The sequence below is a fragment of the Sinocyclocheilus anshuiensis genome, unplaced genomic scaffold (genome assembly GCF_001515605.1).
Source record: "Sinocyclocheilus anshuiensis isolate Anshui unplaced genomic scaffold, SAMN03320099.WGS_v1.1 scaffold2872, whole genome shotgun sequence".
Classification (NCBI taxonomy): Eukaryota; Metazoa; Chordata; class Actinopteri; order Cypriniformes; family Cyprinidae; genus Sinocyclocheilus; species Sinocyclocheilus anshuiensis.
This window is the reverse complement of record NW_015560619.1, coordinates 5,341-17,584: the sequence shown is the minus strand read 5'-3', so window position 1 is coordinate 17,584 and position 12,244 is coordinate 5,341. Positions and strand designations below refer to the sequence as shown.

The window sequence follows — 12,244 nt, the reverse complement described above, 5'->3', positions numbered from 1 at the left end:
GTAGCAATACATTGTGTTACCGCATTACAAATTTGGTTGAATATTAGCAGGTCTTTTGTCAAATCCATGTAGACTGCTTATTGTAGATGTGCTGCTATTTTTGATAAACGAGAGGTATTACACATGTCCAATGGCAGATTTTAAGTGGGACTAGGGACACATTTTACACATAGTGTATGTACACAGTGGTACACATAAATAAAAGTGATAACATCATTTCTGTTTCATTTGTGTTTATGCAATTTATATTTATGTATTAAAATGTATCAGCAAAATGCATCTTGTGCAGCAGATCTAATGAGGCACACCATCAATTAAGGTTCACTTTTTTATTATTTTAATAGGCTTCTTCACCTTTTAATACTGTATAAATCTATAAAGACCTGACCTACATGAGACCCTCTGTGAATTCTTTATGTGGACTGTATACTTGATCACCAATAGTAATTTTTTCTCTAAATTTTAGTAAACCGCCAGCATGAGTACGGACGCAGAGATGGCCGTTTATGGCAAGGCTGCCATTTTCCTCCGTAAGCCTGAGAAGGAGAGAATCGAGGCTCAGAGCAAACCATTTGATGCCAAGTCTGCCTGCTATGTGGTTGATGATAAAGAGCTGTACATCAAGGGAACAATCAAGAGCAAAGACGGTGGCAAAGTCACTGTTATTGTGAATGACACTAAGGAGGTACATTTTCAACATTTCAACTAGATGCATAGACTCTGTGCATAAATTTATGACATATTTAATTTATTTTCTGCTATATTTAATGGACCAAATTTATAGGAGAGAGTTGCAAAGGAGGATGATGTCCATCCAATGAATCCTCCCAAGTTTGACAAGATTGAGGACATGGCCATGATGACCCATCTCAATGAACCCTCTGTGCTGTATAACCTCAAAGAGCGTTATGCCGCATGGATGATCTACGTAAGTTCTGAAGCAAAGTAAAACAGCATTTAAGTATATTTTGTCAGTGTTGTTGCAATCTGACAACTTCTCTGCTCATTTCAGACCTACTCTGGGCTGTTTTGTGCTACTGTGAACCCCTACAAGTGGCTCCCAGTGTATGATGCAGAAGTGGTGGCTGCCTACAGAGGCAAGAAGCGTATGGAGGCCCCACCCCACATCTTCTCTGTCTCTGACAACGCCTATCAGTTCATGCTGACTGGTAAGACCTTACGGAAGTTAATTCTATAGATTTAATTAAATATTGCTGTATATAAAAGAAAGATTTACCAGAAATTGTACACATTGCAATCAACAGATAGAGAAAACCAGTCTGTCCTGATTACGTATGTATTTTCATTTCATTTACAGATGCAAGTATAAATCAGATATATGGCAAATATATTAAAAAATATATATATATATATGGAGATATATACAAAATAAAATATAAATATACTGTATACTTCTGTCTTCTGAAAAGTGTATATATTTTATCAATGTTTGTCTTCTCATCTTTAATAAACCAGTGGAGAATCTGGTGCTGGAAAGACTGTGAACACCAAACGTGTCATCCAGTACTTTGCCACAGTTGCAGTTCATGGTGACAAGAAGAAAGAGCAGTCTGCTGGTAAAATGCAGGTATGAGACTATGTAAAATATATATGTATACTTAGATACTAATACTAATAGTAATAATACTAATACTAATAATAATAATAATAATAATAAAATACCCTTCAACCAAATGCAGGGCTCTCTTGAGGATCAGATTATTGCTGCCAACCCTCTGCTTGAGGCTTATGGTAATGCCAAGACTGTGAGAAATGACAACTCCTCTCGTTTTGTAAGTTCACCACTTTTTATTTCAGTCTATTTGATCAGTTCGTTGGTTGTGTTGGATTTTCATATTCAAAGATTTCTATAAAACTATTATCATTACTATTATTCATGTGTCATCTTATTTTGTTTAAAACAGGGTAAATTCATCAGAATTCACTTTGGCACATCAGGAAAACTGGCCAGTGCTGATATTGAGACATGTAGGTGGACATGATTTAATTTAATTTATCCATCCTGCACATTTGTCTGTCACGCTTCAGATGATTGTGACTCAAGTGCATTCTCTCAACAGATCTGCTGGAGAAGTCTAGAGTGACATTCCAGCTTCCAGATGAGAGAGGCTACCACATCTTCTACCAGATGATGACCAACCATAAGCCTGAGCTGATTGGTAGATGGACATATTTGATTCTATGTTTTGATGCCAGATAATATTGTAAATACTCGGACAATACCAGATAATACTCTTTCATAAATGCTCTGTGTATTTTACAGAAATGACGCTCATCACCACCAACCCCTACGACTTCCCCATGTGCAGTCAGGGTCAGATCACAGTGGCAAGCATTGATGATAAAGAGGAGCTGGTTGCTACTGATGTGAGTCAATGCTGTTTTTTTAAATAACAAATTCAATATAAATATGGCTGACCATAGAGCTTGTTCTTTTCTGAAATTTCCAGACTGCTATTGACATTCTGGGCTTCACTGCTGAGGAGAAGATGGGCATCTACAAGTTCACTGGAGCTGTGCTTCATCATGGTAACATGAAGTTCAAGCAGAAGCAGCGTGAGGAGCAGGCTGAGCCTGATGGCAATGAGGGTGAGACTAAATAGTACTAATGTGTGTGATTACGTGCAGTGCTTTGCTTGAGAGAATCAAAAGCACTGATTAGTTTTCAAGGCAAGAAATGTATGGATGTTTTGTACCCTTTCAAATTGCAGAGGCTGACAAAATCGCCTACCTTCTGGGTTTGAATTCTGCTGATATGCTGAAGGCTTTGTGCTACCCCAGAGTAAAAGTCGGAAATGAGTTTGTGACCAAAGGCCAGACTGTGCCGCAGGTATGTAGTAACATATTTCCAGCATCTCTTTGTGTTCAGTCTGAAAATCATGATTAAATTTGACTAATTATTGCAAATCAGAAAGTTTTTATTAAAAATTCACTCTATTCTTGCAGGTGTACAACTCTGTTAGCGCCTTGTCCAAATCTATCTATGAGAGGATGTTCTTATTCATGTGTCATCTTATTTTGTTTAAAACAGGGTAAATTCATCAGAATTCACTTTGGCACATCAGGAAAACTGGCCAGTGCTGATATTGAGACATGTAGGTGGACATGATTTAATTTAATTTATCCATCCTGCACATTTGTCTGTCACGCTTCAGATGATTGTGACTCAAGTGCATTCTCTCAACAGATCTGCTGGAGAAGTCTAGAGTGACATTCCAGCTTCCAGATGAGAGAGGCTACCACATCTTCTACCAGATGATGACCAACCATAAGCCTGAGCTGATTGGTAGATGGACATATTTGATTCTATGTTTTGATGCCAGATAATATTGTAAATACTCGGACAATACCAGATAATACTCTTTCATAAATGCTCTGTGTATTTTACAGAAATGACGCTCATCACCACCAACCCCTACGACTTCCCCATGTGCAGTCAGGGTCAGATCACAGTGGCAAGCATTGATGATAAAGAGGAGCTGGTTGCTACTGATGTGAGTCAATGCTGTTTTTTTAAATAACAAATTCAATATAAATATGGCTGACCATAGAGCTTGTTCTTTTCTGAAATTTCCAGACTGCTATTGACATTCTGGGCTTCACTGCTGAGGAGAAGATGGGCATCTACAAGTTCACTGGAGCTGTGCTTCATCATGGTAACATGAAGTTCAAGCAGAAGCAGCGTGAGGAGCAGGCTGAGCCTGATGGCAATGAGGGTGAGACTAAATAGTACTAATGTGTGTGATTACGTGCAGTGCTTTGCTTGAGAGAATCAAAAGCACTGATTAGTTTTCAAGGCAAGAAATGTATGGATGTTTTGTACCCTTTCAAATTGCAGAGGCTGACAAAATCGCCTACCTTCTGGGTTTGAATTCTGCTGATATGCTGAAGGCTTTGTGCTACCCCAGAGTAAAAGTCGGAAATGAGTTTGTGACCAAAGGCCAGACTGTGCCGCAGGTATGTAGTAACATATTTCCAGCATCTCTTTGTGTTCAGTCTGAAAATCATGATTAAATTTGACTAATTATTGCAAATCAGAAAGTTTTTATTAAAAATTCACTCTATTCTTGCAGGTGTACAACTCTGTTAGCGCCTTGTCCAAATCTATCTATGAGAGGATGTTCTTGTGGATGGTCATTCGTATCAACCAGATGTTGGACACAAAACAACAAAGAAATTTCTTCATTGGTGTGCTGGATATTGCTGGCTTTGAGATCTTTGATGTAAGAATATTTTATGTTTATCTCTCTTTATGGCAAATATAGTCACATTCAGCCATCAGTAAATGATCCTGTTTCTTCCTCCAGTTCAACAGCATGGAACAGCTGTGCATCAACTTCACTAACGAGAAACTGCAACAGTTTTTCAACCACCACATGTTTGTGCTGGAACAAGAGGAGTACAAGAAGGAGGGCATTGTTTGGGAGTTCATTGACTTTGGCATGGACTTGGCTGCTTGCATTGCGCTCATTGAGAAAGTTTTTACTGGTTTATGAACTTATTAATTTCCATTTTTTTTCATTTTCAAAAGTATACATTTTTAATAATAAACAACATTCTTTTATAAACAGCCCATGGGTATCTTCTCCATCCTTGAAGAGGAGTGCATGTTCCCCAAGGCTACAGACACTTCCTTCAAGAACAAACTGTATGATCAGCATCTTGGCAAGTGCAATGCTTTCCAGAAACCAAAGCCTGTCAAAGGCAAGGCTGAGGCCCACTTCTCCATGTCCACTACGCTGGAACTGTGGACTACAACATTTTCTGGCTGGTTGGACAAGAACAAGGATCCACTGAACGAGTCTGTCCTGCAGCTGTACCAGAAGTCTTCTGTCAAACTGCTGGCTACTATCTACCCACCTGTTGTTGAGGGTAATTAGGAAAAAAAAAGGTACTAATACAATTATGGACATTAATTTAACCAACCTTGGATTCAGTTTTGCTCTTTTTTTCTTGTTTTTGCATTTATATGTGTTCATTTGTATCTTTATCTGAATAGAGACTGGTGGTGGCAAGAAGGGAGGCAAGAAGAAGGGTGGTTCCATGCAGACTGTCTTCACAGTTTAGAGTATGTCTTTGTTTGAGACCAAATGTGAATGATGCATTTGAAAGCAGTTACTGTACATAAGCTTGCTTGACTCTAAGTCGGATAAATTATATATCAACAAGTCAGACAATGTGACTAAGAAAGCTGTAACAATTCATGATTAAACAGGAGAACTTGGGCAAGCTCATGACCAACTTGAGGAGCACTCACCCTCACTTCGTGCGTTGTCTAATTCCCAATGAGTCCAAGACTCCAGGTAAAGTTATAAAGGGCTTACAGATATTTTGACATTAACAATATTTTAAAAGTAATATTTATAATAATGATAATGTCAATTTACCAAGCTCATAATCTAAACTGTTCTTTATAGGTCTCATGGAGAACCACCTGGTTATCCACCAGCTGAGGTGTAACGGTGTGCTGGAGGGCATCAGAATCTGCAGAAAGGGCTTCCACAGCAGAATCCTCTATGGTGACTACAAGCAGAGGTAAATGGGACCACATGAAAACACCATTTACTGTATGAAGCTTTTAATTAGAGGATATGAAGCATTTTGATTGATCTTCAACAGATACAAGGTACTGAATGCAAGTGTAATCCCAGAGGGACAGTTTATTGACAACAAGAAAGCTGCTGAGAAACTCCTGGGATCCATCGACGTTGATCACGACCAGTACAGATTTGGACACACAAAGGTTCATATTTTGCTTTACAGCATTTAAAACATTCAATGATCATGATCTATTTTTATGCTCATTCTGTTTAAATCAATATCTTTTGATTTGTTGTGAATTCAGGTGTTCTTCAAAGCTGGTCTTCTGGGTACTCTTGAGGAGATGCGTGATGAGAAACTGGCTGCTCTGGTCACAATGACTCAGGCTGTCTGCCGTGGTTACCTGATGAGGAGGGAGTTTGTGAAGATGATGGAGAGGAGGTGAGGAATGTCATGAATAAAGATAATATCAATAATACCTGTGTGAATGGTAAATAATGATGATTATAGCATTTAATAATTAATTATTCTTAGGGAGTCCATTTACACAATCCAATACAACATCCGCTCATTCATGAATGTCAAACACTGGCCATGGATGAAGGTTTACTACAAGATTAAGCCCCTGCTGAAGAGTGCTGAGACTGAGAAGGAGCTAGCAACCATGAAAGAGGACTTTGCAAAATGCAAAGAAGATCTTGCCAAGGCTGAAGCCAAAAAGAAGGAGCTTGAAGAGAAGATGGTGGCACTGCTACAAGAGAAAAATGATCTGCAGCTGCAAGTAGCATCTGTGAGTTTACCTAATTGAATTAACTGATTTTTATCTCCATTAAAATGGAACAAAGTGGTTTCCAAAGAAATAGCAATCTATTTTCCTAACAGGAATCTGAAAATCTCTCATATGCTGAGGAGAGGTGTGAGGGTCTGATCAAGAGCAAAATCCAGCTTGAAGCTAAACTCAAAGAGACAACTGAGAGACTGGACGATGAGGAAGAAATCAATGCTGAACTGACAGCCAAGAAGAGGAAGCTGGAGGATGAGTGCTCTGAGCTGAAGAAAGACATTGATGACCTGGAGCTCACCTTGGCTAAAGTGGAAAAAGAGAAACATGCCACTGAGAACAAGGTTGGAGATTAAGTTGGTTTAAGATTAGATTTAATTTCTGTTTTATATGATGATGTAGACTATGTATTGTAAAAAAGAAACAAGCTCATTTGGAACAAAAAAATCACACAGGTCAAGAACTTGACTGAGGAAATGGCAGCTCAGGATGAGAGCATTGCCAAACTTACGAAGGAGAAGAAAGCTCTCCAAGAGGCACATCAGCAGACCTTGGATGATCTCCAGGCAGAGGAGGACAAAGTCAACACCCTGACCAAATCCAAGACAAAGCTTGAGCAGCAAGTTGATTATGTGAGTTATTAACTAAACATGTCATGAATTCATTAAATTACCTGTTTTTTTTACCCTGAAAATATTTTATATATCACTGTCCAATAGCTTGAGGGTTCCCTTGAACAAGAGAAGAAGCTCCGCATTGATCTTGAGAGAGCAAAGAGAAAGCTTGAAGGAGATCTGAAATTAGCCCAAGAGTCCATCATGGATCTAGAAAATGACAAACAGCAATCTGAGGAGAAAATTAAAAAGTAATTAAAGCATGAAATCTTTTAATGAAAACTTTTTTTTATGTGTTATTGTTTAAAAAATTACTCATTATTGAACACCCACAGGAAAGTTTTTGAAACAAGCCAGCTGCTCGGCAAGATTGAAGATGAACAATCTCTGGGTGCTCAACTCCAGAAGAAGATCAAGGAGCTTCAGGTGTGAAATTGAGAGATTGAGAGATTTTGATCAAATCCAGATCACTAAAAATTCTGATTAACTACTTGCCACTGTAGGCTCGCATTGAGGAACTGGAGGAAGAGATTGAGGCTGAGCGTGCTGCTCGTGCCAAGGTTGAGAAGCAGAGAGCTGATCTCTCCAGGGAACTTGAGGAGATCAGTGAGAGGCTTGAGGAGGCTGGAGGAGCCACTGCTGCTCAGATCGAAATGAATAAGAAGCGTGAAGCTGAATTCCAGAAGCTGCGTCGTGATCTTGAAGAGTCCACCCTCCAGCATGAAGCTACAGCTGCTGCCCTCCGTAAGAAGCAGGCAGACACTGTGGCTGAGCTGGGAGAGCAAATCGACAACCTCCAGCGTGTCAAGCAGAAGCTTGAGAAAGAGAAGAATGAATACAAAATGGAGATTGATGATCTCTCCAGCAACATGGAGGCTGTTGCCAAAGCAAAGGTTGGGAATTTTATGCCTAAATAATATAGAACATGTCTTGAAGTTTTTCAAACATCTAATGACTTTTGCATTTTTAGGCCAATCTTGAGAAAATGTGCCGCACACTTGAGGACCAACTTAGTGAAATAAAGTCTAAGAATGATGAGAACCTTCGTCAGATAAATGACCTAAGTGCTCAAAGAGCGAGACTTCAAACTGAAAATGGTAACCAAAAGCAATCACGAAGAAATTAATAGTACTTCAATAGTAATTGAGAATGGTGTATTAACATTATTCAGCACTGAATATCTGGCAAAGTATTATTAGAGAAAGCATAAATTGAAATTTTGCTTTTATATAGTTTGTTTTGATATTAACTGTTGGAGACATTAACACAATCTGACAAAGTGAGTCTAAATTTACACAGGTGAGTTTGGCCGTCAGCTGGAGGAGAAGGAGGCTCTGGTTTCTCAGCTCTCCAGAGGCAAACAAGCTTTCACTCAGCAAATTGAAGAGCTTAAGAGGCAGATTGAAGAGGAGGTTAAGGTAACATAGCATAGTCAAAACAAACACATCATTTTGACTACTAAGCAATAAAGCTAATATTATGTGACTTTCTCTTCTAGGCTAAGAGCGCACTGGCCCATGCTGTGCAATCAGCTCGTCATGACTGTGACCTTCTCCGTGAGCAGTTTGAGGAAGAGCAGGAGGCAAAGGCTGAGCTGCAGCGGGGAATGTCAAAGGCCAACAGTGAAGTTGCTCAGTGGAGAACCAAATATGAAACTGACGCCATCAGCGCACTGAGGAGCTTGAAGAGTCCAAGTATGAACATCACAAGAGCTGATTACTATGTGTTCATATGGGAAAGGCTTTCAGGTAAACTGATGTTTACAAATTCATTGTAGGAAGAAGTTGGCTCAGCGTCTGCAAGAGGCAGAAGAACAAATTGAGGCTGTGAACTCCAAATGTGCCTCTCTGGAGAAGACCAAACAGAGACTCCAGGGTGAGGTGGAGGACCTCATGATTGATGTGGAGAGAGCCAATGCTTTGGCTGCCAACCCTGACAAGAAGCAGAGGAATTTTGACAAGGTAAAAAAAATGTATCATTATATGATATTCTCTTCCTAAATCATTGCTAAAATGGGCTTTGTTGAAGATGTTATAAATAAACTTGACCTTGAAATATCTTCACCAAAGGTCCTGTCAGAATGGAAGCAGAAATATGAGGAAGGTCAGGCAGAGCTGGAAGGTGCCCAGAAAGAGGTTTGTTCACTCAGCACTGAGCTGTTCAAGATGAAGAACTCCTATGAGGAGACTCTGGATCAGCTGGAGACCCTCAAGAGAGAGAACAAGAATCTGCAGCGTAAGAATGACATTACTAAATTCATGATTTAAATCAGTGTTTTGCAGTGTTAAATCTGTAGTGATTCACAGTATATTTATGTTGATTAATATTTTCTAACTTGTAGAGGAGATTTCAGATCTGACAGAGCAGTTAGGTGAGACTGGTAAGAGCATCCATGAGCTGGAAAAGGCCAAGAAGGCAGTGGAGACTGAGAAGGCTGAGATTCAGACCGCCCTGGAGGAAGCTGAAGTGAGTATCCTGAGTTTAATATGTCATTCTTGCTAGAAGCATTATACTGTGTTGTCAATGCATATTTTCAATCTGAAATGTAAATGTTGTTTTTATTTTTCATAGGGAACCCTGGAGCATGAGGAGTCCAAGATTCTCCGTGTCCAGCTTGAGCTTAACCAGGTCAAGGGTGAGACTGACAGGAAGCTTGCAGAGAAGGATGAGGAGATGGAGCAGATCAAGAGGAACAGCCAGAGAGTCACTGAATCCATGCAGAGCACTCTGGACTCTGAGGTCAGGAGCAGGAACGATGCCCTGAGAATCAAGAAGAAGATGGAGGGAGACCTTAATGAGATGGAGATTCAGCTGAGCCATGCCAATCGCCAGGCCCAGAAACAGCTCAGGAATGTTCAGGGACAACTCAAGGTATATGGCTTCTCTTTGGCTTTGGGGTGGATAAATATGTTTGTATAATCAAAACTATGGTAAGTGAAAGGCCAACAAAAAGCACATCAAAAGTTTACTGTAATGCTATTGTTATGCTCAGGATGCCCAACTGCACCTTGACGATGCTCTGAGAGGACAGGAAGACATGAAGGAGCAGGTGGCAATGGTGGAGCACAGAAACAATCTGATGCAAGCTGAGATTGAGGAGCTGAGAGCTGCTCTGGAGCAGACAGAGAGAGGCCGCAAAGTGACTGAACAAGAACTGGTGGATGCCAGTGAGCGTGTTGGGCTGCTGCACTCTCAGGTAATGGCATATTGTTTTTTTACAATGAAATTAAGGAAATTGAGAGCATTGTTTAAAATGTTCATACTGATGCTTTCCATATTGCAGAACACAAGTCTTCTGAACACCAAGAAGAAGCTTGAGGCTGACCTTGTTCAGATCCAGAGTGAAGTTGACGACACTGTACAGGAAGCCAGAAATGCAGAGGAGAAGGCCAAGAAGGCCATCACTGATGTGAGAAACAGTAGCTGCCTAATGATTCACAAAACATTTGTGTACTTAAAAATGTCAATCTAATATATATCTATATTACTGCAAAAGGCTGCAATGATGGCAGAGGAACTCAAGAAGGAGCAGGACACCAGTGCTCACCTTGAGAGGATGAAGAAGAATCTGGAGGTCACAGTGAAGGACCTGCAGCACTGTCTGGATGAGGCTGAGAATCTGGCCATGAAGGGAGGAAAGAAACAACTCCAGAAGTTGGAGAGCAGAGTAAATATTTTTAAAGGATTTTTTTATATAAAATATAATTTTAGGATAAAATCTCTTGAAGATGTTGCTTACACTTATTCCTAAAATTAAAGCACCATCTCAAGTTCCAAAAGTAGTAACCAGGCGATAACTACTCAGTTGTACACTTGTATGAAATTATTTATGTGCTATCAAAGGTTCGTGAGCTTGAGGCTGAAGTTGAAGCAGAACAGAGACGTGGAGCTGATGCTGTTAAGGGTGTTCGCAAATATGAGAGGAGAGTGAAAGAGCTGTCTTATCAGGTATGATCATACCTGACCATATCCATAGGTTTAGCCATACAAATCTATGAAATATTTTTTTTATTGTTTGTAGACTGAGGAGGATAAGAAGAACATCAACAGACTTCAGGATCTGGTTGATAAGCTGCAGCTGAAGGTCAAAGCGTACAAGAGGCAGGCTGAGGAGGCGGTATGTTACATAAATCTGAACATTATAATAGTATAATAATTAGTAATTTATTTACTGGAGCAGTATCACTGATGTTCCACAGCTTAGTTAACAAACATACTAAAAATGTTACTCTTTAGGAGGAACAAGCCCATGCTCATCTGTCCAAGTTGAGGAAGGTGCAGCATGAGCTGGAGGAGGCTGAGGAGCGTGCTGACATTTCTGAGTCTCAAGTCAACAAGCTCAGAGCCAAGAGCCGTGATGCTGGAAAGGTAAGTTGCATAATAGCAGAATCTTTACTCAGTAAAGAAAATGCTTTCTTGCATTTACTGAGAAGAAACATACAGTATTCAGCTTATGCTTGAAAAATGTACTGAGTATTTACATGACTTCTGTATGTCATTTTTTTGTCTCAGGCCAAAGAAGAGTGAAACCCTTAAACCTGATGGAAGCCTCTACTGAAGTCATATAATATGATTGTTCAGTAGATTTGTATTTACATGTAATATTCCTTTTTAAATAAATCTGTGCTCACTAGACATTTGTTTTGGAGTGATCTTTAGAGCAATTTTATTCTCAAATAAATTAATTAATTCATTTTTTTAAATGACATTATCACTTAAATACTGAAATATTCTAACATTTTAATACACATAATAGCTTTGTCAATAATGTAAAAAGCTTGTTCATAAAGGTGTCCTCCACTCATGCAAAACAAAAGTTTATTAAAAGTAAATTAAACTTACTTAACTTTATTATCCTTAAAGGCAATTCTTCATGTACACAACACTACATACATACACAGCAACACAACACACACAAAATAACACACATTTATAAGAAGTCATTTAAAAACATGATTGCAGCAGGCATAAAGTAATTCTTAGATCTATTTGATTTGCACAAAGGGAGTTTAAATCTCCGGCCTAAGGGAAGCAGTTGAAATTCAGTACACAATGGGTGGGCGACATCGGAAAAGACTAAATGGCCCTTCCTGGTCACCATATGTTCATAAATTTGGTCCCCACTATCTTTCTGCACATTTTAACTATACTGTTCAACTTCAATTCTTTACATTCAGATTGCCATACCAACAAATATGGGAAAAACTTAAGACAAGTTTAATAAAACAGGTGTAAAAAATGTTCATAAAAGAAACACCCATATGAAAAGTTGGAAGTTTCCTCAGAA

At 39.3% G+C, this 12,244-nt stretch overlaps 1 pseudogene; it reads left to right on the top strand.

The window, feature by feature from the left end:
* The first annotated feature begins 478 nt into the window (after positions 1-478).
* On the top strand, positions 479-11,525 carry LOC107681839 (myosin heavy chain, fast skeletal muscle-like; annotated as a pseudogene).
* Positions 11,526-12,244: the final 719 nt, after the last annotated feature.